A 23,181-nucleotide genomic window follows, 5' to 3' on the forward strand; every position below is an offset into this window, starting at 1 on the left:
GAGGAAATCGCTGAGATAAACCATTGACGAGGGAAAGATTTACTTTTGGCTCATAGATTTCGAGGTTTCAGTCCACGATCCCTTGGCTCCATAGCTCTGGACCTGTGGCGAGGCAGAATATTATGGCGGGGAGTCCATGGTGGAGCACAGCTGTTCACACATGGCATCCAGGAAGGAGGGAGGGAGAGGGAGGGAGGGAGAGGGAGGGGCTGGGTTCCCAATGCCCCCTTATAGGACACGCTCCCAGCAACCTGACCTCCTTCCACTAGGCCCTGCCTCCTAACGGTTGAACCACTTCCCTGCAGCACCACCGGCTGTGACTGAGCCTCCAACGTAGGGCCTTTGTAGAACATGTCAGATTTAAACCATAACCAGTGGCCGTCTGGCTAATGCAACCCACCACTAAGTCATTATTCTGAAAGTCTGCAAAGGTCTTCTCATTTCCAAATCTAACCCCATTTTCATGAGCCCCCTGCTCCTTGGTGCTCCTGCAGTGTGGGTCCCTGTTGAACACCCCTTCTTCTCTTGAGTTCTGTGGCCTCCCGTAGTCCTGACCCTCCTTACCCTCTCTCCTGAAGGCTTCACCTCCTTCGTTGACTTCGTTTCTTCCTTAGACCTAGGTCCTGTTTTCAGCCCCTGTCCTCTCTTCCTTTCCCACATTCCACTCATCTCACCTTCTCTCATCGGCTCAGCTCCATCTCAGATGATTCCAAAATCTCCACCTTTTGTCTCAGCCCCTCTTGTAAGACCTCCAGAATCGCCTGCTTCTCCAATTCAAGTTGCCACCGCTGAACTCAGCTTCAGGCCAGCCAAGCCCTCCTCAGACTCCCACAGATTACAGCACCACCACGGCCCCCTTCCTGAGACACTTCCTCGCCAGCCCTCCTGCCACAGCACACTCAGAGAGGTCTGCAGACTCCCCACCACTGGGTCTTGAGCTTCCATCCCCCTGTTCAGATCTTCATCACTCAGGAGTTATTGCAATCATCTCCTCTGAGATTCACATTGTCTTAGTCCATTTTCTGTTGCTGTAACAAAATACCTGAGACAAGCAATTTATAAAGTTTATTTGGGTCATGGTGCTGGAGACTGAGAAGTCCAAGAATGAGCAGCCATGGCAGGGCTTCATGCCACGTCACAGCAGGAAAGGGGAAAAGGAAAACATTGCCCTCAGGAGACACGGAGGTGCTGTGCTTTACAACAACTTTCTCTCCAAGGTAACTGATCCCATCCTGTAAGAACAAAAATGTTTCCAGAAAATTAGCTCAGCTCCATGGAAGCAGCATTAGAGCCCTCATGATGCAAACACCTCCAAAGGTGCCACCACTCCCCAACAAGTCACACAGGGGCCAAAGTACAACGTAATTTTTAGAGAGGACAGACCACAGCACCCGCCTAACACTCTGTGGTAACCCTCTCTGGGCAGCTAGCTGGGGTAATTTGGACACGGGTACAGCAGTAGCCAGTGACTCTCTCAAAGTTCCCTGCCTCCAGTGGCTTCCCTGACCTAGCCAGCTGGGGAATGGGTACCCTCGCCCACTGCAGTTACATTTCAAAAGAGCATGGCTAGGTCCTCACCAGGCCCTGGTTCACTTGGGAAATGATACAAGATGCATGCCCCACTGCCAGAAAGCTCCCTCTGCACCTCCACCTGGCAGGGGACCAGGAACTCTGCTGGGTGCCCTGCCTTTTCCTTGCACTCTAGGAAGAGATCTTGATTATCCCCAGGCCAGGGAGTATAAAGCGGATGGTCCACAGGACTCTGAGAGGGACAGGGCAGTCAGTGGTGGAGTCTTTTGTGTGTCTGGGGTGGGGGGAGTAGAGAAGCTCTATTTGTGATTAAAGAGGCTTATCCCTAGGATGCCCAGGGAACCCCAAGAACCAACTTCTCCCAGGACGGTGGATTTCCTCACTCCACCAGGGGGCCTGACCTAAGTAGAGGACTTGGGAGTGAGAGCCAAGAAAGGGAGCGGGGTGGGGGCTGCGGGGGCAGGGAGACTTGCACACACACCCCCAATCTCTTCCCCCTGCCCCACGCCCACCCCGCAAGCTTCCCCCAGGCAACAGCACAGCTGCCTCTGATCCCACTTCGTTGCTCTGTGTGCTCTGAATGTAGAAAGGCAAACTCCCGAACAAAGAGCAGGCCCCCGCCCCCCGGGTTCTGGGCGCGTCCCGCCGGCCAGTGGAGGAGAGAGGGGCGCCTGGGAGCGGAGCCGAGCGGGGCGAGGAGCTGCAGCCAGCGGCGCGGAGCACGGGGCAGAGCGGGGACCCGCAAGCAGCCGGCTCCAGGTGGCAGGGAAGGAGCGCGGAGCCGACGGGCCGTGGGCGGGCGGGCGCTGGCGGCGGCGTTCTTGGTCCTGCAGGCTCGCGCTCCCTCGCGGCGTTGAGAGCCCTGCGCCCTCGGGCCTGGTAAGTGCAGGTGGCCGCTGGAGAAGCGCGCCCTGCAGGGGCTGGGGAGGGGGTATCCTGGAGAGGCGCCCCTGCGGCTCCAGAGCGGGACCCCTGCGGGGACCAGGGTGGGGGCTGGCGGCAGGGGTTTAAGGTGGCTGTGGATGAGAAAAGCGGGCAGGAATCCTCCGGGCACTCACGGTGGATGCGTGCCACATTGGTGTCTGTAGGGGTGCGCAGCACTGGGGTCCATAACTGTGCTCTGAGTCTGCCTTTCTGCACTTGTCTTTAGGGGGAAGCCTGGGCCTCCAAGGGCCTTGTGTAGTCCAGGGTTCCCCGTGCATGACTGTCCCTCCTCAAAATGTCACTCTCTTTGTCCACTCTTAATGACAGTAGCTGCCTCTTCTGTGTTAGCTGAGGCGACAGGCCCAGAGTCATCTTAGCTAGAAGTGTACAGTCCTTGGCTGCAGTACCCCAGGCAAAACAGGGTCTGCTAAATGCTGGCAGCTGCTGGGTCTGGCACAGACACAGGATTGTTCTCAGCAGTCTGTCTCCCTTCCTGGGCATGCCTGTGTATTTGTGGGTGCATGGCTTTGCAGGTCCTGTCACCTGGGTGTGCATGCCCATCCTCCTGCCTGCAACTGGGTGGCTCTATGGAAAGAAGGAAGAGCAGAGAACGCACTGAGATGTGTGGTTTTCACCCACAGTATGTGCAGGGTTCACATGTGAATTGGCTGGAAAATAATAAAGGAAGGAGGGCCCAGTTGGGGTGGGCAGGAAAGATCTTAACTTGGGTCTAGACTGCTGCCAACACAGGAAAAAGTGTCCAGAGGTCTCTAGCACATGGCACCTCTTGGGGGAAGGGAGATGTGGGAAGAAGGGAGCAGCTTCTGGAAAACTCCTAAGCATACACTAGAAGATATAGGGTGGAAGCCGAGGGATGGGGGGAGAATGAGGGTGGTATTAGGCAGGCCTGTGTTTAATTAGTGGGCAGCTGGATTGTAATGAAAAGCAGCCGTTGGAGTCTGGAGACCTAGGTTTGAATCAGAATTTAGTGTTCATCCCTACATCATAGCACTGTTCCCTAGACAGGTCCTCTGGGGCTTGGTTGTTTTGTATAGGGGGGGACCAATAATCACGATCCTTCCTATCTCCAAGGCAGCCAGAGTCACACATTAGCAGGGCCTGAGAAAGTGATTTGGCCATAGTAAGGCTCCTAGGATGAGGGGCACTGCTGGGTTCCCAGATGCCAAGTTGGTGCTTTGGGGAGTCCTTTGGTGGTCTGGAGTTGTTTGGTCTGTGGGTGGTGGAGGGATCCATTTGCATCTTGCTTCCTAAACACTCAGCATAACAGTAGTGTCTGCCTAGAGCCCCTTTTTGTACTTTTGTTGTGGAAACTATGTGCAAGCCTGTGTGGTTTCCTGTAGTTTTTGTGCAAATGCCATCTGCAGCCAGAGGAAAACTGATGGCCTTGAGGAAAACCTTCCAGTTGCTCCCAGCACCTTGACTTTCTACATGAACCCAGGGGACTTTATACTCTTCATCTTGCTTTTATCTTTCACTCACCAAATGAAGCAGTAATAAGCACTCCCCACAGTTTGCAGCCCTGGAGACAGGAGAAGCAGCAGCTTTCTCAACCAAAGTCTCGGGTCCAGATGTCAATGTCAGGGTTCAGTCTTTTAGGGTACAGCGATTTTAGATCCAGGGCCAGTCCCCGTCCCAGCTGAGGAGAGGCAGAAGGATATTAACACATAGGCAGCACCCCCAACACCAGGACATCATGTTTGGATGGCTTGTCCACCATTACTGTCACCTATCACAGAGAACTTTTTGCATGTAATAGTATTTAGTCAACGTTTGTGGAAGGAAAAGCCCTGGGCACAGGGTCCTGGAAACCCCAGGTCAAGTGCTGGCTGGGCTCCCTGCCCACTGTGTCCTGGGGAAAGTCCCTTCACCTCTTTGGGTCTGCTTCCTCATTGGTCAAAATCAGGACATCTCCAAGATTATCTTCCTGATCTCAGCTCATGAGTGTTCCCTTGAAGCCTTTCCTGACCATTGCCCTATCTAAAGCTAGATTACAGCATCCTGATCTGTTCTCTTCATAGCACTAACTATCTTCTGAACTTGGCTTTGCTCTATCCCACACAGTGTAAGCAGAGTGAAAGCAGGGACCACCTTTATCCTGAATCCTGCTGAATCCCCATCACCTAGTACAAAGAGGGGCTCAAAAACTACTGTTGTGCAAGGGAGAGAGTGACTTAAGTCAATAAGGGAGATGCCTTCGTGGCTTTCCTAATTATGTTCCGAGGAACTTCAAGTGGAAGAGCAAGCCCCAGAGGCAGGGCACCAAGGGCTCACGGTTCATCCAAGTTACATGTTGGCTTCTGGGGAGGATTTCCTTTGACAAAAGTGTTCTCCTACTAAGACCAAACTAGAAAATCACTGCACCACACCACAAGACCCACAGGCATCTTTTCAGCTCCAATCTGAAATGATAGTACTTCAACTGGAAACAATACCTTCTTGGCCCTCCATGAAGAACAGTGATTCTGATGCCCAAAGTAGTTATTCCACAAATCATTTCTGCTTGGTCATAGAATTCATCCTATAGTTGTAGGCAACTGATTTAATATTCTGAGTTTTTGGTCAAGGTCAATATCAAAATGCTTTTGCATATAACACAGCATGTGGGAACTCTGGTCCATGTGTAAGACAGACACTAGACAATCAGGAAACACTGAATGTGCACAAGGTGGATAAGCCACACATGGTTATTTGAGAGCTACCTACTTAGGGTGACTTATCTGCCGTTGTCCTCCTTGGGTGTGTCCCCAGGCAGACTGCCCCTGATGTGCCTTGTCCTCAGAGTACGCCCATCATTTTCCTGAGGAGTTGGTGATGGAAGGGAAGCATTTTCTCAGTGATTACTGAGCATAGAAGGGAGCCCCACTCAATGAAATAGCCCTGACCTGTAGTCACAGCAGCCACACTTTGGGCATTTCCAAGCTGACCTCCATGTAAGACAGTCTCTCTTTCTATAGATACAGTTGCAAATGGAAGCATAACTGCTGGGTCTAACCTATGCCCGAGTTTTTGGCACAATGTATATAAGTTTAGCACTGCTTTTCCTTAACCCCGTCAGGGGAGTTGGAATGACCATCCCCACAAGGGAGAAAAAGCTTTCATTATTTCACTTAGTTTGCTATAGATGGGTGGACTTGACAGGAATAGAGATCTGGACTCTTCTATAAATTCCTTCAGAGTGCTGTTTGTTTTTGTTGTTGTTTTGGTTTGGTTTTTGAACTGGGGATTGAACCCAGGGGCACTTAACCACTGAGCCATATCCCCAGCCCTTTTTATATTTTATTTAGAAACAGGGTCTCACTAAGTTGCTTAGGGCCTTGCTAAGTTGCTGAGGCTGGTTTTGAACTTGTGAAAAATCTTCCTGCCTCAGCCTCCAGAGCCACTGGGATTACAGGTATGCGCCACTGTGCCCAGCTGCCTGTGCTTCTTGCTGTCTCTGCTCTGGTTGACTCTTGTAGGTTCCTGGGTTCAAACGAGTTAGACTCACAAGAGAGCACACCACAGTGCAGACAGAGCCGGGCAGCGGGCTGACCATTACAAAGTGCAGGTATTCATCGAGAGCCTGCAATGAGCCTTGAACTTCCAGGTTCCTGAGAAATAATTCATAGGACCCAGTGCCTGCCCTCCAAGCTCTAATTGTTGAAATTAAACTCAATCCCAGGAAGAGATGAGAACACAGCAGAGTGCAGACTGCATGGCACACACCCAAGCCACAGCTGGAGCTCAGAGAAGCAAAGGGCGGGTGCAGGCCAAGAAAGCAAGCAGCCGGCAAGCAGAGCCCACATGGAGGCCTGCACTGGGCGCCCTCAGTCCCAGCTTGCATCCTGGCTCTGCCCCTTCCTCTCCATGTGACCTTCCATGTGGTATGTGACCTGCTAAGCTTCAGTTTCCTCATTGTAAACCGAGGAAATGATCTCTAACTCTTGGCGGGGTGTGCGAATGTCTGGGTTCAGCCTGGAAAGCTCCACTCAGCAGAGGGGCGAAAGTATGACACCGACACCCTGGAACAGCTTGAAAAAGGGATCGTGCTGAGGAGGTGACTGCTCTCCATTGTGTCAATCTCCCCTGTCAGTCCTCAGGGAGCCTGTGGCCTCCTGCTGGATGCCCAGGCCAGCCAAGCACCCCTTTTCTCCCTTCAGGTCCCTTTCCAACTGGGCCATGCCCTCTCTCCACACACCTGGCAGGGCTCTGGGGGATACAGCAGCAGTCGGCCTGGCTCTGACTTTTCCACTGTCCCCTAAGTAAGCAGATGGCCTTACTGAAAGGCTTCAGGGTCCTTGCTATAAAATACCAAGAATTAGAGACTTTACAGAGGTTCAGAAAAGGTTACGGAAAATAGCTTTGATGGTCGAGTAGGGGTCCCTATTTGGTGAGGATGTGGGACCACCCCTCAGTGGTTCAATCTCATCCCAACTCAGGGATTCCCTCTCTCTTCCCCCACCCTCTCTCTCTTATATGTATTTCATGTTTTGAAAGAGGTTTGCCTGCCAACATCACATCAACACTCATGAAATTTTTGTTTATATTAAGCAAAATAATAAAAAACCACCTGACTTTACTCTCCACAATTCACCTTTCTGCTTCATATCATTTACTAACAGATTCTAGTGTGTTTAAAAGGCTCAGAAGGAAAAAAAAAAAAGAACAAAGGACAGAAGTGGGCCATGTTGTCCATTTTGTCTAAAATTGGGAACACATTGCGAAAACAAGCAAAAAAAATTAAATCATTCTATTTAATTGTGTCGCTGGTATGGTAGTAGACTGTCAAGCCTTCCTGGCCAGTAAAGGTCCAAGTTTCTTTTTTTCTCTCTCTCTTTCTTTCTTCTTTCTTTCTTTCTTCTTTCTTTCTTTCTTTCTTTCTTTCATTCTTTCACTGGGGATTGAATCCAGGGGTGCTTTACTACTGAGATGCATCCCCAGCCCTTTTTTTGTTTTTTATTTTGAGACAAGGTCTCACTTTGGTTGCCCAGGCTGGCCTCAAACTTGGAGTTCTCTTGGCTCAGCCTCCTGAGTAGCTAGGATTACAGATATGCACCACTATGCCTAGCTAAAGTTCCAAGTTTCTATAAGTATTCCTGAAATCTTATAAAGAGATTTCACTCTCAAGAAAGAAATTGAGATTCTGCCTTTTATAGATAGCCACTAGACTTCGGACATTTGGAGACGACTGTCCTGGTTTTTAGAAGAACATTCATTGCCACTACTTGAGGATAGAATTATATTTGTTAAGTTTTTATCCCTAACAACTCACACAAAGCTTGGCACACAGTATGCATTCAATAAATTCTCACTGAATGGACATTTCAAGAAGGAGCTCATCAGTCATCACTGAGATTGTGTCTTAGGAAAGTTCCTCTGCCAGAGCCAGCTACATAATTTGCGACCCAATATAGCACGAAAAAATGACTAGAAACAACCCAAACAATCTACTTCAAAAATCAGGAGGAGATATCGATAAAAGTACTGAAAAATAAGCCTTTTCCTTTCTTCCCTGGTCTCTCTTGACACACTGTTTTTATCTGCTAATGGTATTCTAGGTAAAGAAAATTTAAGATTTTAAATTACTAACATGACTTTTACTTTATATGGTGAAATACCAGCTTCAAAGGCAAATACAGAAGCATTTAACTCATATGTGGAATCACCAAAATTACACAGTTCATATTAGGTCATGTATGCCCATGTATGTTGTTTTTACCAGAAACGATGCATGAAACTAACTTGGCTGCTTTTGGTTCGCTTCCTGCTACACACATATTCCATCAACACTCTGCCTTCAGCTAATGAGAAGGAAGGAGGAAGGCAAGAAGGGAACTGTGGACCTCTCCACCAGCCTGCCTTTTCTTTCCTTCTATGTCAGCTGCATTTTCAGTGCCAGTAGTTGGCTAATGCAGGAAGTAACACACATAAGAAAGGGCAGACTATCATCAGCTGTTTCTCAGAATGCATAACTTGCCTTTTGCATTTGAACCGAGCTCTGCTTCCAACATAGACTGTGGCTTCTCAGGGCTGTCATGACCCATTTACTCTGTCACAAATGAAACATCTTACCTAGCACTAGCTTTTTTTGTTTGTTTGCAGATGCAGGGAATAGAACTGAGGGCCTCGAATATGCTAGGCAAGCGCTCTACCACTGCGCTCCACCCCCAGGCTCCAGTACTTGCTTAGAGACTCTCTGAGTTTCTGGAATTCCATGGAATCCGGTGTTTATGGAGAGCATGAAACTATATGCAAATGGGACAGCATAGAAGAGTGGACGCCTATGTGGAGAATATCTCCTCTGATCACATATATGTCCCACTGGTCCACTGGACTTCACTTATAAAACACAATTCAAAGTTAAAATTATTTCAAAATGCCAATGGGCAGAGCATTAAAACCATGCTTCAGGACCCTCCTGAACTTAAGGTCCTCTGAGCCATGAAGACAACATGGCTTCAACCCGTGGCCTCCCTGTTTGGCTACATTTTTGAATGGTGACCAGTCAGGGCAGAACAGATCTTGTCAGTGTGTTAGAACCCTAGGATTCCAGTTAGTTGTTTACATCTTTGTAAGACAATGGAAACTTCCATTTCTTCCCCTAGGTCGCCACTCCTCTGATTCCATCATTTATCTATTGGAAAAATAGTGTGGGTTGTTTCTAGTCTGTTTAAAAGATTCAGAAGAAAAGAACAAAGGGTAGGAATGGAGATGATCATTGTCCATTTTGTCTGAGGTTTGCAACAGATTGAAAGGCAAAAATCTTCCAAGAGTCCTTAGGCCTGTTCAAAGATGTTCCCACGCTGTCCTAGCTAGCCCTGATCATTTTTATATCAAAGCTGAGCAGAAAGGTGGGGATGAGAGAGTGATTTAGTTATTGCGTTAGTCAGCTTCTTATTGCTGTGGCCAAAATTTCCGGCAAGAATAGGGTAGAGGAGGAAAAGTTTCCTGGGGCTCAGAGGTTCAGGCAATGGTCAGCCAACTCTGTTGCTGTGAGCCCCAGTGAGGCAGAACATCATGGTGGAAGGGTGTGGCAGAGGACAGCTATTCAGCTTATGGCAGGCAGGAAGCGGAGAGAGACAGAGACAGAGAGGAGCCAGGGACAAGACATAGTGCCCAAGAGCATGCCCTCAGTGACCCACCTCCTCTAGCCAGCTCACCTGCCTATAGGTACCACCCAATAGTCCATTCACGTTATTAATCCACTAAATGAATTAATCCACTGATGAGGTTACACTTCTCATAATCCAGTCTTTTCCCCTCTGAACATGTGCATTTCCTAACACGTGAGCTTTTGACATGACTTTTACTGATTCCTAGATCCAAACCATAACAGTTATCAAAGGAATGTTCTTTGGGTTAGAGAGAAGACAGACACAGGGAAGAGGGCATGTGAAAGTGCCCTCCACATTTGAGGGTGCTTTTTGCACGCAGAGGCCGAGGGCAACCACATCTTCCAGAAGATAGGAACTCCTCTGTGTCTGAGAAGAAAGGGGGAGACAGGAAGTTAGATCCAGAAGCACTGGGAGAGAAGGGAGACATTAAGGGGGCAGTTAGCACTTTCTGACTCCTCTGAACAGGTAGCTAAGGCTTTTAACTCGGCTGGAAACCTCAAGTTCCAAGCAAGTTCTGGGAAGCGAGTACTAGTATAGAAAACGGGGAAGAGAGCAAGAGATGAAAGTAAACACTTCTCTCCTTTTAATGTAGAAAGATCAAGTTAGAAAAAGCAGTGACAGATCACAACTGTAAAAATTTGTCAAGGAGAAGCCACATTGACACTGTCCTTCTGATTCCTTTAGTTGGTCCACAGTCTATCTTGGTTTTAATTTATTGTGTAAAACCTGCTAGTTTTGAGTAGCTGTTTCTATCATTAAATGGGTAGATGCATGACTGGTTGATACAAGTTCCCCAGGGGTCTGTGCACTATGTTCTGACAACCTGCAAGCTGAAAATGAGTTTTACATATTTAAAAGACTGAAAGAAACTAAAGAAAATGTAGCAGAGGATGTAGGTGGCCCCCAAATCCTATATCAACTAGTCCTTTACAAAAAAAAAAGAAAAAAAAAAAAGGTTTTCTGACTTCTAATCTACCCAGCTCAGCCTGGGATGATAGCAAAGAAGAGTCAAGATGGTCTCCCTGGGTATCACCTTCCGAGACCACAATTTAACTCACCCGGGGAGCAGCCAGGGAATTGGGTTGTTTTCAATCCTCAGAGGTTCCAGGGTGCATCTAATGTTGAATGGCACTGCCCTGAGGCTGAGGTCCCCAGTGGGAGGCTGGGGACCAGCAGCGTCCTCATTGCCCAGCTTGTCAGACAAGTTTAATATTGTGAAAGGCAGGAAGGGCAGGAGGGTGAGGAAGGGAAGAGAACAGAAGGTAGGGAGAAAGAAAGAAAAGGAGAGAAGGAGGGAAGAAAGAGAGGAGGAAGAAAGAAAAAGAGAAATCTCAGGCCCCACCCCAGCCTCGGCATTCTGATACACATCAAGTCCAAGAACACTATTCAAAGGCTTGGTCTTTGAAACCCAAACCAGGTGGTGAAGACACACCCACAGATGGGTTAGTCTGAAGGAGAGGAAGGAAGTGAAAGTTCAAGGCCTCAGGTCTATACCTGGAGATTACTGAGACTGTTACCTTACACGGAACTGGGGCCCTGGGAGGTGACGCAGGCTGCAGGAACCAGTACTTGGGACAAAGTAACACCACCAACAACAGCTATAATGAATTCCTTCCCCAAAACAGTCATTTAGAATAATTTTAACTTTGGGCTCTATTTTCCTTGCCACATGTATCTTAATCTTTTAGTATATTAACTGCATTAACTGATTAGAAGTACCACTTTGGGTAAATGTAGGGATTTACCTGCAACTTCTGAACTACATTGAAATAATTTAAACAAATACTATACATGGCTGGGAAGTGGAGTTGGACTGTTAGCTTTCACCTCACAGCTGACGGAGGAATTCTGTCCTCCCACCTGGGGAAGGACAGATTCCCACGGGATACTTCTTCCTAATTTCCTGCCCTCCAACACGGTAGAGGAGAGGTGGAGGATTTATAAGAATACAATAAGAATAAGAAGGTGTAGAATGTCTACGGTGTCCCATGCACTGCATGAGGTTTTAACATATAGTTGTCACAGCCCTACAAAGTTAGTGTTATCATCCTCATTTTATAGTTGTGACTGTTGAGGACCATACAAAGTTTGGATTGCTTCTTTTGGATTGCTGGTGTGACCTTCTTAGAAAGAATTCAAGGACCAGAGGCACATGGGACAGCCAGAGATAAAGATTCCATTTTGAGCCATGTACAATGGCACATGCTTGTAATCCCAGCAACTCAGGAGGCTGAGGCAGGAGGATCATAAGTTGGAGACCAGCCTCAGCAACTTAGCAAGGCCCTAAGAAACTTAGTGAGACTCTGTCTCATAATAAAAAGGGTTAGGAATGTAGCTCAGTGGTAAAGCACCCCTGGTTAAACAATACTACCTTTCCCGTTAATAATGAGATCTTAAGAGGTCTTCATGTCTCCAAAGCACTGTACATTCATAGCTCCTGATGTCCTAGCACTTGGCTTACAACAGAGGCAGTGGGAAATTAGAATCCAGGATGGTTGCGGGCAGCACTGTGGAGTCTGAAGTCCCTCCACACCAGTAGCATTGGACTGAGAACCAGAGAGGTATGTTCAAATCCCAGGTCGCCTCTGATGTGATCAACTTGAGAAGGGAGAAACAGCCTCCACCTTAAGGATTTCTTTAGCCAAAATATGGGTATGGACTGATTTCTAAGGTTCTTTCTCCAACTGGGACATGCAGAGGGCTTTCTAAACCTTGGGAACAATGGCTAGTGATAATGGCAGTAATGATGCAATTAGTACAGGATTAGGAAACCAATTTGGGCAATACATAGGGTATTCTGAAGCCAAATCATTTCTTTAACATCCTCCCTCCAAAACTCATGGAACCAGCCTGGCACCATGGTGCATATATATAATCCCAGAGGCTCAGGAAGCTGAGGCAGGAAGATTGCAAGTTCAAAGCCAGCCTCAGCCAACCTGGCAGGGCCCTGAGCAACTTAATGAGAACCTGTCTCAAAATAAAAAATTAAAAAAGGCTGGGGATGTGGCTCAGTGATTAAGCAGCCCTGGGTTCAATCCCTGGGACCAAAAAAAAGAAAAAAAATAAGAGAAAAGAAAGAAAGGAAGGAAAGAAGGAAGGATGGACTCATAGAACTAATGTTCTTCCTCTTCTTTTGACAGAAATAGTGTAACAGTGTGGGGGTTGTTGGCTAGTTGCCATGTGAGTACAAGATTTCCTTGCCCCAAAAGGTCAAATATCTTTAAAAGACAGGCATCTTATGTGCTTTAGCCCACCTGTGAGAAGATTCTAATGCTTTGCAAAAGGGTTATTAAGTCGCTAAAAAATATGTGTTCATTGACCTGAAATGAAGAAACATGATTTATTTATCAGGGAGTTTAACAGCTTCCAAGCTTTCTACAATGAATCACATCACCTTCTAGACTTAAGACCTAACAGATTTACATCCAAATCCCAAAGTGAACATTGAAATTTAAATGTGAATGCATGAGTGTTCTCTCCCTCACCTTGGCACACACAGGCACACCGACTGATCAGTCCTTGTGGCAGGGCAGACTACAAGTCAAGCCGGGAGTCTCGACATGTGGGGTATGTGGCTCCAGCTCTGCCTCCACCTCTGGTGGCATCCCTGGGCCCACTGGGCCTTCAACCCCCAGATCATGGCCCTTCTCTTGGGAGTTGATAGTCCAAGATTTGTTTGTGGCTACCCCAAAATAGATGTTTAACCATCAGAGTGGGGGAGTCACAAACCTCTCTAAGAATCCCACCTATGAAACCCTAGCACATCACTGGTAAAATCTTTTCACCCAATTTCCAGGGCCCCCCAAGTTACCAAGTTCTAGGGAAGAAAAGGTCTTTTAGGCTTACAGCTAAGCCATGGTATCTTGTTCCAAAGAAAAGACAGGCACTATTTTGAAAGCAAATGAGAAATTGTACAAATCCTGCTGTCTGGGAAAGAAAATGAGTTTTTATGTCATTTGGACACTTTTTTTTTTCATTACCTACCACCTAGAAGGGAGTATCTATGCCTCCCTGATCCCAGTGGGCAAGGTGTGCCTATCCTTAAGCATGAAATGATGTGTACTATAATGAGGGCTTTGCAGGGAAAGCTCCTCCCTCCACTCCAGAGCAAACCCTCCTCCAGCCTGGCTCGTCCCTGCCAGAGCCACAGAGCTACAAACTGCCATCATCCTTCTTGCTGCTGCTGCATGGGAAGGGGCAGGTATATAGCAGGAATTCAGGCACAGGCTTGGGCCATGGTGTCTTGGTGACCCTCACCCTCTTATCCCTGCTGGGCAGAGAAGGACATGGGCTCAAGTAGGTTAGATGAACTACTGAAGTTCTAGCAGCCAGCAAGGATGACATTAATTTACCCTCAATGTATGTGACCCCCCAACCAAACATCAGAGAACCAGGCTCATGTTAATGAGCAGGATGGAGGAGGAGGGAAAGCTCCCCTCCTGTCTGTCCTCGGGGCTACATGTAAGTTCACCATACAGGAGAAATTCTTCCCTGAAGCTGGTAGATATCCTCTGCAGTCTCCAACAAGTGACATTTCCTACCCAACTCTCAGAAATCCAGGTCATTCAAATAGTGGCTTAGCCATGGAGCTGGGAAGAGGGTGGCTTCTAGGATCCTGACCTTGCGGGTAGCAGAGTTGTTGTGGACCCTGAGTCAAGTCTGGTGGTAAGCCCTTAGTTCGGATGGAGTCTAAGAGCTGTGACATCATTGATTTGGGGTCTGGAGTGGCTCCCACAGGTTCTAGAGTTGCTCCTAGGAGCCATATCATATGCCTCTTCTGACCTCCATAAGCAGAGATGCCCTAGGTTCTCAAGCCCCAGTCTGACTCTAAACCCAAACTTGGGAAGGCCCCTGGGCATGAAGTGTCATCTGTTTTGGCCTGGCTTCCTGGGGGAGTATGGATGTTGGCTCTCAGGGTCACAGTCACTGAGCCCTTTTGCCCCTCTTGGATTTCCTCAAGGCAGTAGCACAAGCTGAGGGTGGACAGCAGGGCAGAACTGCTTCTGATGCTCCTGTCCTGACTATTCACCTGCAGGGGTTCAGCAGAACCAAGTGGAAAGGGCATCCTGCTCTGGACCTGCCTGTAACTGTCAGTGTGATGGCTGCCTTGTCATGGTGACATGAAGTCAGATCCCAAGGCTCAAACAGCAGGTCCAGACTCAGAGTTGCTGGACTGAGTATGGGGTCCAGAAAGCCATGACAATAGCATGAGTCTAGATGTCCAGAAGTTGCCTTGATAAGAAGGAAGTGAGCTAGGATCAATTCCTCACCCAGTGTCACCAGCGCCCAAGCTGAGGATGCAGAGCAGGGCTGGCTGTGCCAGAAGCTTCCTGGGCAGAGGTAGTTCTCAGCATCAAATGAGAGCTGGGCTCCATCAGAGAAGCCTAATGCAATGATAGAAACTGGAAAACAGCCCACCCTCAGCACACAAACAAGGACGTGTTCCTAGGAGGCAGCACCAGGAGCCCGGGCAGACTGTCTCCAAGCCAGGCTCCTCCTGAGCAGTGCACAGAATGGGTCAGAGGGTGGGTTTCCATTTCAGACAGTGCTGCATGACCTTGAGTAGGTTCCCTCATATGTTTAGGGGGATCCCAAGAGGGTTTACCTCTTAATTACTGTGAGAACTACCCAGATGCTGCTATTATTATTCCCATTTATGAAGTAACCAGCAAGCTACAGCCTGGAGGAAAGAAACTCACTGGCTCCATTGCTCAGCTTGCAAGATCTCCTGCCATTGTCTGATGGGGGGACCCACTTGGCCAGGGCAGAAACCATACTCAAAAAATGGGGTGAACCTATGGGATACAGTTTGTCTCAGTAAATTAAACATAGAGTTATCAAATGACCTAGCAATTCCATTCTGGAGTATCACCCAAAGGAGTTAAAAACAGGCGTCCAAACCTGTACGTGAACTTGTACTGTTCTTGGCAGCTCTGTTCCACAAGAGCCAAGGGTAGAAACAACACAAATGCCCATCAAGAGATGAATGGATGAGCAAAGAGTGGCATGTGCGTGCAACAGGATGCTCCCCAGCTGTGGAAAGCAGTGAAGTACCCATACATGCCACAAATGTGAATGAGCCTTGAAAACATATGTTAAGTGAGAGAAGCCAGACACCAAAGATCATAGATTGCATGATTCCATTGATATATTAAGACTAGGAAAATCTATAGAGAGTGAAAGCAGGTTAGTGGTTTCTAGAAGCTGGCGGGAGAGGGAGGTAGGACTGCTTCATGAGGTTTCCCTCTGGGGTGATGAGAATTTCTGGAACTGGACATGGCAATAGTTGCACAACATTATGAACGTACTTGATGCCACTTAATTGCATACTTGAAAACGGTTCTAGTGGCAAATTTAATGTTGTGTGTATTTTGTCAGGATAAAAAGGAAAAGAAAACATGAAGTGGGGTCGGGGCCAGGTGGGGGTCAGCCAAAGACTAACTGCCTATAAAATGAAGGGCTTCTCAGATGACCTCAGAGGTTGCTTTTGGTTCTAAAAATACTTTGTGGGTCTGGAACAGAGTCTCAGCTCTTCCCTGGGTCATTTTGACCATGGGCAAGTGTGGGGTGATGATATCCAATTGTAGAATAAAAAAGCTGATGTCTACACATGGATCTCTGAGTGATAGAGCGGGTTGTTTTTTTGTTTGTTTGTTTTATCTCAGCTTTGGGGTGGGCAGGAGAGGAAGACAGTGATCAGAGGGACTTAAATAGAGGGGAGGGACTTCACATGCCCCTTCCACCAGAGAAGCTCTGCTTTATCTAACATTGTATAGACTGAGGGCGACATAAAACTTTGAAAAAGCATACAGCCAGAGTACCAACCTTCTCATCATACGGGTAAAGAAACTAAGGCCCTAAGATGGACACTGACTTGCCCAAACTGAGGGATCTCCTGAATCTAGATGCCTGCCAACACCCTGACCTCTGCTTGACCTCCCCAAACCCCACCCCACCATGCACTGCTGCCTTCACGAATGCCCCCACGCACCTGTCAGGGGACATCCACCACATCTCTTTGGCAAGTCTCCTTTTTTGGGTAGCCATGGGATGGGAAGCGAGGACTTCCCTCACCCAAGGGGCCCTCTCCAGGAACACATGCTGTCCCCAGCCAAATTCCCCTGTCAAGCACTAGCCCACCCCCTGGGTAATGAGCCAGAAGCTCCCGTGGGAACAGGACCCTCTTCTGTGTCCCCACCAGGGCAAAGAAAAAAGCAGCTTTTTCCTTGAGGAAATCATAGATGTGTTCATTCAAGAGGGTCAGGGAAATTGTAATATAGATCTTCTCTGAGTGTAGGGAAAAAGCATAGACTCTATTCCTTATTAGAATTAGCCTGGTGTTGGAAGGAGTGCTAAGTATATCTGCAATGTGCTGAGCTTTTTGAAGGGCGCTATTGAGAACTGGTGTGTCAAAATTAAATCCCCGTTAGTTCTTAGCTCTGAGACAGTGGTCCTTCTTCCTGGGGTTTCACTTCTCACATCAGCCCTCTGCTCTCTTACCTGGGTCCACTCCTGTGGTTAGGCAGCCTCGGGAACAGTTATGGGGGACTGACAGTACCTGTCCTAGAGAACACGGTCCCTGCCATGTCAAACAGAGCCACAGGAAATCAATTAACACGCGCCTGATTCTCACATCAGATAACTGGGCTCCTGGGTGTATTTTTAGAATTCATCTAAATGAATGCTCAATCCCCAGTCCCAGACTCTGGTTCCATAACCTGCTAAACCATTAGCGTTATTTAATTTAACTTCATAACTGCTGACTCTAATTCTGATGCTCTGGGTCAGAAGGTCTCGTGGTTTCCCATTGCTTACAAAGTAAAATCCAAGCTCTGGAGTCCAGTCTATACCTTTCTCGTTAGCTATTGTGCCAATTTCTGCTCATCCTCTCTAACTCTTGTCCATAGTTCCCTCTTCAACACTCCTATAAGCATCTTTATTTTTCTCCTTGAACTTCATAATTGTGTGAAAGTGATGTTGATCTGTCTTCCCAGCCTTGACTTCTTTAAGGTTAGGGACTGTTTCATTCATTCTTTTCTCCTTCTTTATTTTTAATCTCCAGCTCCTAGGACATTGTGTGCCACATATGAGGCCTCAGGTGTTCAATGAATTAATAGAGTGATCAGTTAGTTCATCTCAGAGGACAAACAACTGACCAGACATGGGGAGGGGGCCTTAGGGAGGCAGAAGCCATTGGGCAGACTGGATGATGTTGATTCGGGAGGCTGCAGAAGGGCGTGTCTTGGTAAAGTACTACAGGTCTGGTGGGAGCTGGTGACTGAGAAAAAGGGATGAGCACTGGACAAAGGATGGAGAGTCACTTGCTGAGTTGAGGACCATGGGATGGGGGGATTACAGGGGAAACCCAGTTGGGACATGCTGAAGATTAAGGACCTGGAACCACGTGAGGGAGCCTAGAGCTCCCTGACCCCCTGGTCATCAGGTCCTTGGCTCATTCCCCACCTTACCCTGCAGGGAGCCAGGCTAAAGGGCTGAGCCCAGAGGGGGGTCCAACTGACGAGGCAGGCAGAGAAGACCAAGCTATAGACTTCGGCGGTTCTGAGATTCAGTGTCTTCGTCTATTTTATGCTGCTGTGTCAGAATATCACAAACTGGGTCATTTATAATGAACAGAAATTTATTTGGCTCGTAGTTCTGGAAGTCCAAGAGCATGGTGCTGGCATCTGTCGAGGGCCTTTGTGCTACGTCATCTCAGGGCAGTGGACAGAAGGGCAAGAGAGTAAAGGAACAAGAGGGGCCCAAATTTGCTTTTACAATAAACCTCTTCTCCTGGTAATGACATTAACCCATTGGCAAGGACAGAGCCCTCGTGATCGCATTGCCTCCTGTTAGCCTCCACCTCTCAACACGGTTGAGATTGGGGATCTCAACTCTTGCAGTGGGGATTAATCTTCTAACACAGGAACTTTGATTTGGGGGTCATGTTCAAACATGGTATTCAGATTAAGGCAACTGGAGACCCAGAAGAATCAGGAGATAGTGGCACTGTGAAGTAAAGCCTGAAAGGGAGCTTCAAAAAGAAGGGGTGATCAGGGGCTGGGGGTGTAGCTCAGTGGTAGAGCCCTTCTCTAGCACGCAAGAGGCCTTGGGGTCCGTCCCTAGTACCGAAAAACAAATGTGACCAACGTTTCACGTTCAACAGAGGTGAAGCTGAAGGAGGTTGAAAAGCCACCTTTGTCTTGGGCAAGGCGTGATTAGGGATGAGTGAAGGGGTAGAAGTCAGACAGCCATGGGTGCAGAATGACTGGACGGGGGGCTGAAGCTTCAGACCTTGGTGTGAAGAGAAGGAGAAAGATCAGGCCAGGACTTAAGAGGGACAGGGGACAGAGGCACATGTGGGAAGTTTGAGAACTAGCATGCATTATGATGAGATGGAGCCTTGGAATCTTACACCTGATGCTGCACCCTGGCTCTGTGTCCTAAATCATTAAGAACCAAATTGTTGCTTCTAGAAGTGAAACTGGAGTAGGGTTTTTTTTCTTCTTTTTTGAAAGGGGCATTATCTCTAATTCCCAGAGATACAATCCAGTTAGAGAAAAGACTGAGCTGCTTTGTCAGAGACGCAACAGTTCAGTGGCTTAAAGTATAAAGAAGTTTCTTTTTCTCTCATGTAGAAGTCCAGGGTGAGCACGGTTCTGCTCCATGCTGCATGGAAGGATCCAGATTCCTGCTGTCTTATTTCTCCTCCATCCCAAGAGCAGCATGCATTCTCAAAATGTAGTCCCCAAACCAGCAGCAGCAGCAGCAGCAGCAGCAGCAGCAGCAGCAGCATCTGGACACTTGGAAATGCAGGGGTTCAGGCCCCACCCCAGACTTTCTGAATCAGAATCTCCAGGGGTGGGACCCAGCTCCCTGTGCTTTTGAGAGCATTCGAGGTGATTCAAAGGCACCTTGAGTTTGAGAACCATTGTCTGCATGGTTGATGGGCTTCAGACACATCTGTGTTTCAGCTGTTGGGAAGGGGAAAGATGGTGGAGATGTGTCAGAGCAGTGCTTTAAGACCTAGGTGTGAAGGGACACTTCCACTAATGGTTCATTGTCAAGGATTACTGTATAGCCAGATCTTTTAACTTGGAGGGGGAAGTTGAATACCTATGTACCCAGCTACAACTCCATTATAATACAAGGGGACAATGTTTGTTAGATCACCAGCAGTCTTGCCTACCTTAAGGATCAAACTTAATTAAGTTTAATGCTGCTACCACCCATCCCCTGCAAGACAGCAGAGGATGTCTACTTACAGATGGAAGTTAAGGATACAGATGGATCTTCTGTTTAAGGATCTATTTTTTTTTTTAATCTTACGTACCAGCCCCCAAATGTCTGTTTCCCTCACGGGGCTTGGGCAGCCCAGACCTTAGACACCTGCCTTACCTGCTCAGCCCATTGGATATTGTACTATATATAGTTGCTAATCCTGGCTTAGCAACTTCCAGCAAAGGTCAGGATTTCATCCAGCTGGTTGCCTCAGAAGGCGGGTACCCAGGCTGGGTAGGGAAGGGTGGGAGGCAAGGGGGAGTGCTGATTTACTGGAAATGAGAGCTAGAAGGAAGATAAGCAGTTTGGCACCCGAGCAGCTGTGCACAGCTGTGCAGATGGCACCCCACACAGTTCTAGGAGTAACCATTCACATGGACCATGATGTGGAGCTCCCCCTGGAGTTGGAGGACAGAGCCACCTGTCTTTGTCTCATCCCCAGGTCCCACTTCCCTCCTGAACCCCAACACCCCGGCTCTTGGGCCTTCCTGAGGTTGCTGCTCTGAACCTGACAGACCCAGCCTAGAGCTCACCCTGAATGAGTCACCTCTGAAACCTCCATCCTTGCCCTGAGTGGCTTCTCGGAAGGGAGCTCAGTGCTTCTAAGACCAAACTTAGAGAAACCAGTTCTGGGTGGGAGCCAGTTTTCTTTGCTTCTCAAAGCCACCCCTTACAACCCAGAAACCCCCAACCTGAGAGAGTTGGACTGGAACCTCCCAGCCCCAGGGCCTGATCCCCATGTGGGCCGGAGGAGCCTCAGCCTACTTGTATATAGAACAGAAGCGACGGCTCTTCCTCGGGCTTGTTGAGACAATGAAGTGAGACCCAGCTCTGCTGCCTCTGCCAGCTCCGCAGGAAGAGGGGAAGGGAGCTCGTGTTGGTCAGTGCTGAAACCCCACCTGTGGAAGGCCTCAGGGGCTGCAGGCTTTCCCAGCCTGTGCCCTAGATCCAGTTTTAAGGGCTGGAGCAACAGCAACAAAAAGAGGGTGGAGTGGCTGGGAGGCGGGGCAGACTGCACACCCAATTCTCTTGATCCGTCAAAGCCGCCCGCTGCTGCTGGGCTTCCTTCTGCACTCTGGCCCCTCTGGGCAGTGCCTGATTGTCCTCACAGGTGTTTCCCATCCATGGAGGTGTCCTGTTCTCATTTGTGCCTTGTCAGGCTTATTTTCAAAAGGACTTCTTGCCTTGATGTGTGATGGACGCAGGTCTGTGTTTCTTATCTGAGGCTGAAATTGAAAACCAAGGGGAAAAGAGGACACTGCAGGGAGAGCAGAGAAATCTCAGAGAGAAAAGGACCAGGGGAACCCCCTGCGACCGCTTGAGCAAGACTCTTCCCACAGGCCCTGCTGAGAAGAATGGCCGTCGCCTGCGCTAACCCAGCTACCCAGAAATGCACAGGCACAGGCCACGACAGCCATGGAGTGAGCTTTACTTCTCTCCTTTCATCTTTGGTTTAGATTTCCTGGGGAACTGGCCCAGAGCTTGAGCACAGTGAGAAATATTTATGTAACTCTACAATAGAGTGCAAGAGCTTCCAGGTGATGCTTTAATACACTTGTTCCTTCCTTCCTTCCTTCAAATCCGTTGACATGCATGGGTCAGGCGTGCTCTGTGCATGTTCAGGACTCTGAAGTGAGCTCAGATTTTAGCCATTGATGGAGCTCAGGGGCACACCTGGGGCTTCATTAATGGGAGTCGGTGATCTTGGGATGTAAGAACAGGAAGTGGGTTGGAGAAACCTCCAGAGCTGGGGGAATGGCTTAGAAAGATCCCGAGCTTGAGGAGTATTGACTATTATAGACAGATGGCATGCCACAGTGGTGAAGGGCCAGGCTTTAACATCCATCTGGGACAATTTTTAAGTGAAAGGAACACAACTAATAATTATGTCAAAATGATAGGTTTAAACTGGGGCATTGTGTGGGTGCACCAGAACAGGTGGTCACCCTGCTGAGGGTTCACCTTGAAGCCAGTCCACCCGACTCCCACCCGCTGCTTACAAATAGCGTGACCACAGATGAGCTCTATACCTTCTGTCTCCCTTTCTGCATCTGGGACATGGGGATGATGCCCAGGCCTACATCATAGGTGATAAACACTAGCCTTTGCTATTACTAGGCACAGAATGGAGCCTTCAGGGACAGAAATTACCATGTGGCCATCAGACTTGGAATGGGGTAGCATTTTTACCCAGCCCACTAAGGAAGATCGTAGCTCCACTCTCATAGATGGGAAGAACTGAGGCCCAAGGTCACAGAGCAAGCTGGAAACAGAAGTGGGACCAGAACCCAGGTCTTGGGGTGTAAACCCAGCCTTCTTAAGTCACGGGAGGGTGTCACCCAAGCACCGAGGCAGGTGTCACCATCTGTACTTAAGGACATCATTATGCTGCTGGGATGGCAGAAGTCTCGTGGGTGCTGCCTGCAGGAGGCCCATACACAGGCACCCAGGCTGTGGCCCTGCCTTTGAGCACTTCCTACACCCCCGGGAGGAGGCACTCCCTGTGTGCAGCACGCTGCCGCCATGTTGAGAACAGAGGCAAGGCGCTCCACGCCCACGTCTCCATTGCCTTTTCTCCCCTTCCTTCCAAGTGATATTCCTGTCGGCACCAACTACTCTCATAAATTAAGGTCCTGATTTTGCACAAGTGGATTCTTCATGGCCACCTGAAGACAGGGTCTCCTATAATGGACATCTGGGTAGCGTCTGCTAGCAGGTAGAATGGGCTGAAGTAAGAGGCCCTGAGACTGCAACCCCAGCTGTGTGATGCAGGGCCTTCGGCTGATGTATTATTTAGGATCACCTGCCTGCTCTAGTTTGATCTGGAATGTCCCCTAAAGGCCCATGTGTTGAAGGCTTGGTCCCCAGGGTGGCTCTGTTGGTAGGTGGTGGAGCCTTTAGGAGGTAGGGCCCAGGGGAAGGAACTTAGGTCATGGGGGGTGTGCCCTTGAAGAAACCATTAGAACCCTGACCCCTTTCTCTTTCCCTCTTCTTCCTGACCTCCATGAGGTGAGTAGACCTCCTCCAGCACACTCTCCCTGCTGTGTTGTTTTGCCCCTAACAGGCCCAAAGTGACAGAGCCAAGCAATCAGGGTCTGAAACCTCTATAACCCGTGAGCCAAAATACACCTTTCCTCCTTGAAGTTGATTTATCTCAGGCATATTGTCACAGTGACAGGAAGATCTTAGAGAGCTGGGTTTAATTGTTCCTTTAACATTACAATACAAAGGATTCTTGCAAATTCTCCATCCATTGGACTTTCACAATCACCCTGCAAGGGAGAGAAAACAGTCAGCTCAACATTCTCCCCATTTGACAGAGCAGGAAACTGGGGCC

At 48.5% G+C, this 23,181-nt stretch overlaps 1 protein-coding gene across 3 annotated transcripts in view; it reads left to right on the forward strand.

Moving 5' to 3' along the window:
- The first annotated feature begins 1,880 nt into the window (after positions 1 to 1,880).
- Tspan11 (tetraspanin 11) overlaps positions 1,881 to 23,181 on the forward strand; it is an 80,258-nt gene continuing 58,957 nt past the window's right edge. Inside the window, exon 1 of one of the 3 annotated variants that reach the window (XM_058572354.1) lies at positions 1,881 to 2,409. The gene's annotated coding sequence lies outside the window, so the exon portion shown is untranslated. The remainder of the gene's footprint in view (positions 2,410 to 23,181) is intronic. The other 2 variants (XM_046423390.2, XM_046423389.2) reach the window with 2 other exon arrangements.

This window comes from Marmota monax, unplaced genomic scaffold, assembly GCF_021218885.2.
Source record: "Marmota monax isolate L192 unplaced genomic scaffold, Marmota_monax_Labrador192_F-V1.1 WCK01_AAM20220418_F8-fsc00356, whole genome shotgun sequence".
Taxonomy (NCBI): Eukaryota; Metazoa; Chordata; class Mammalia; order Rodentia; family Sciuridae; genus Marmota; species Marmota monax.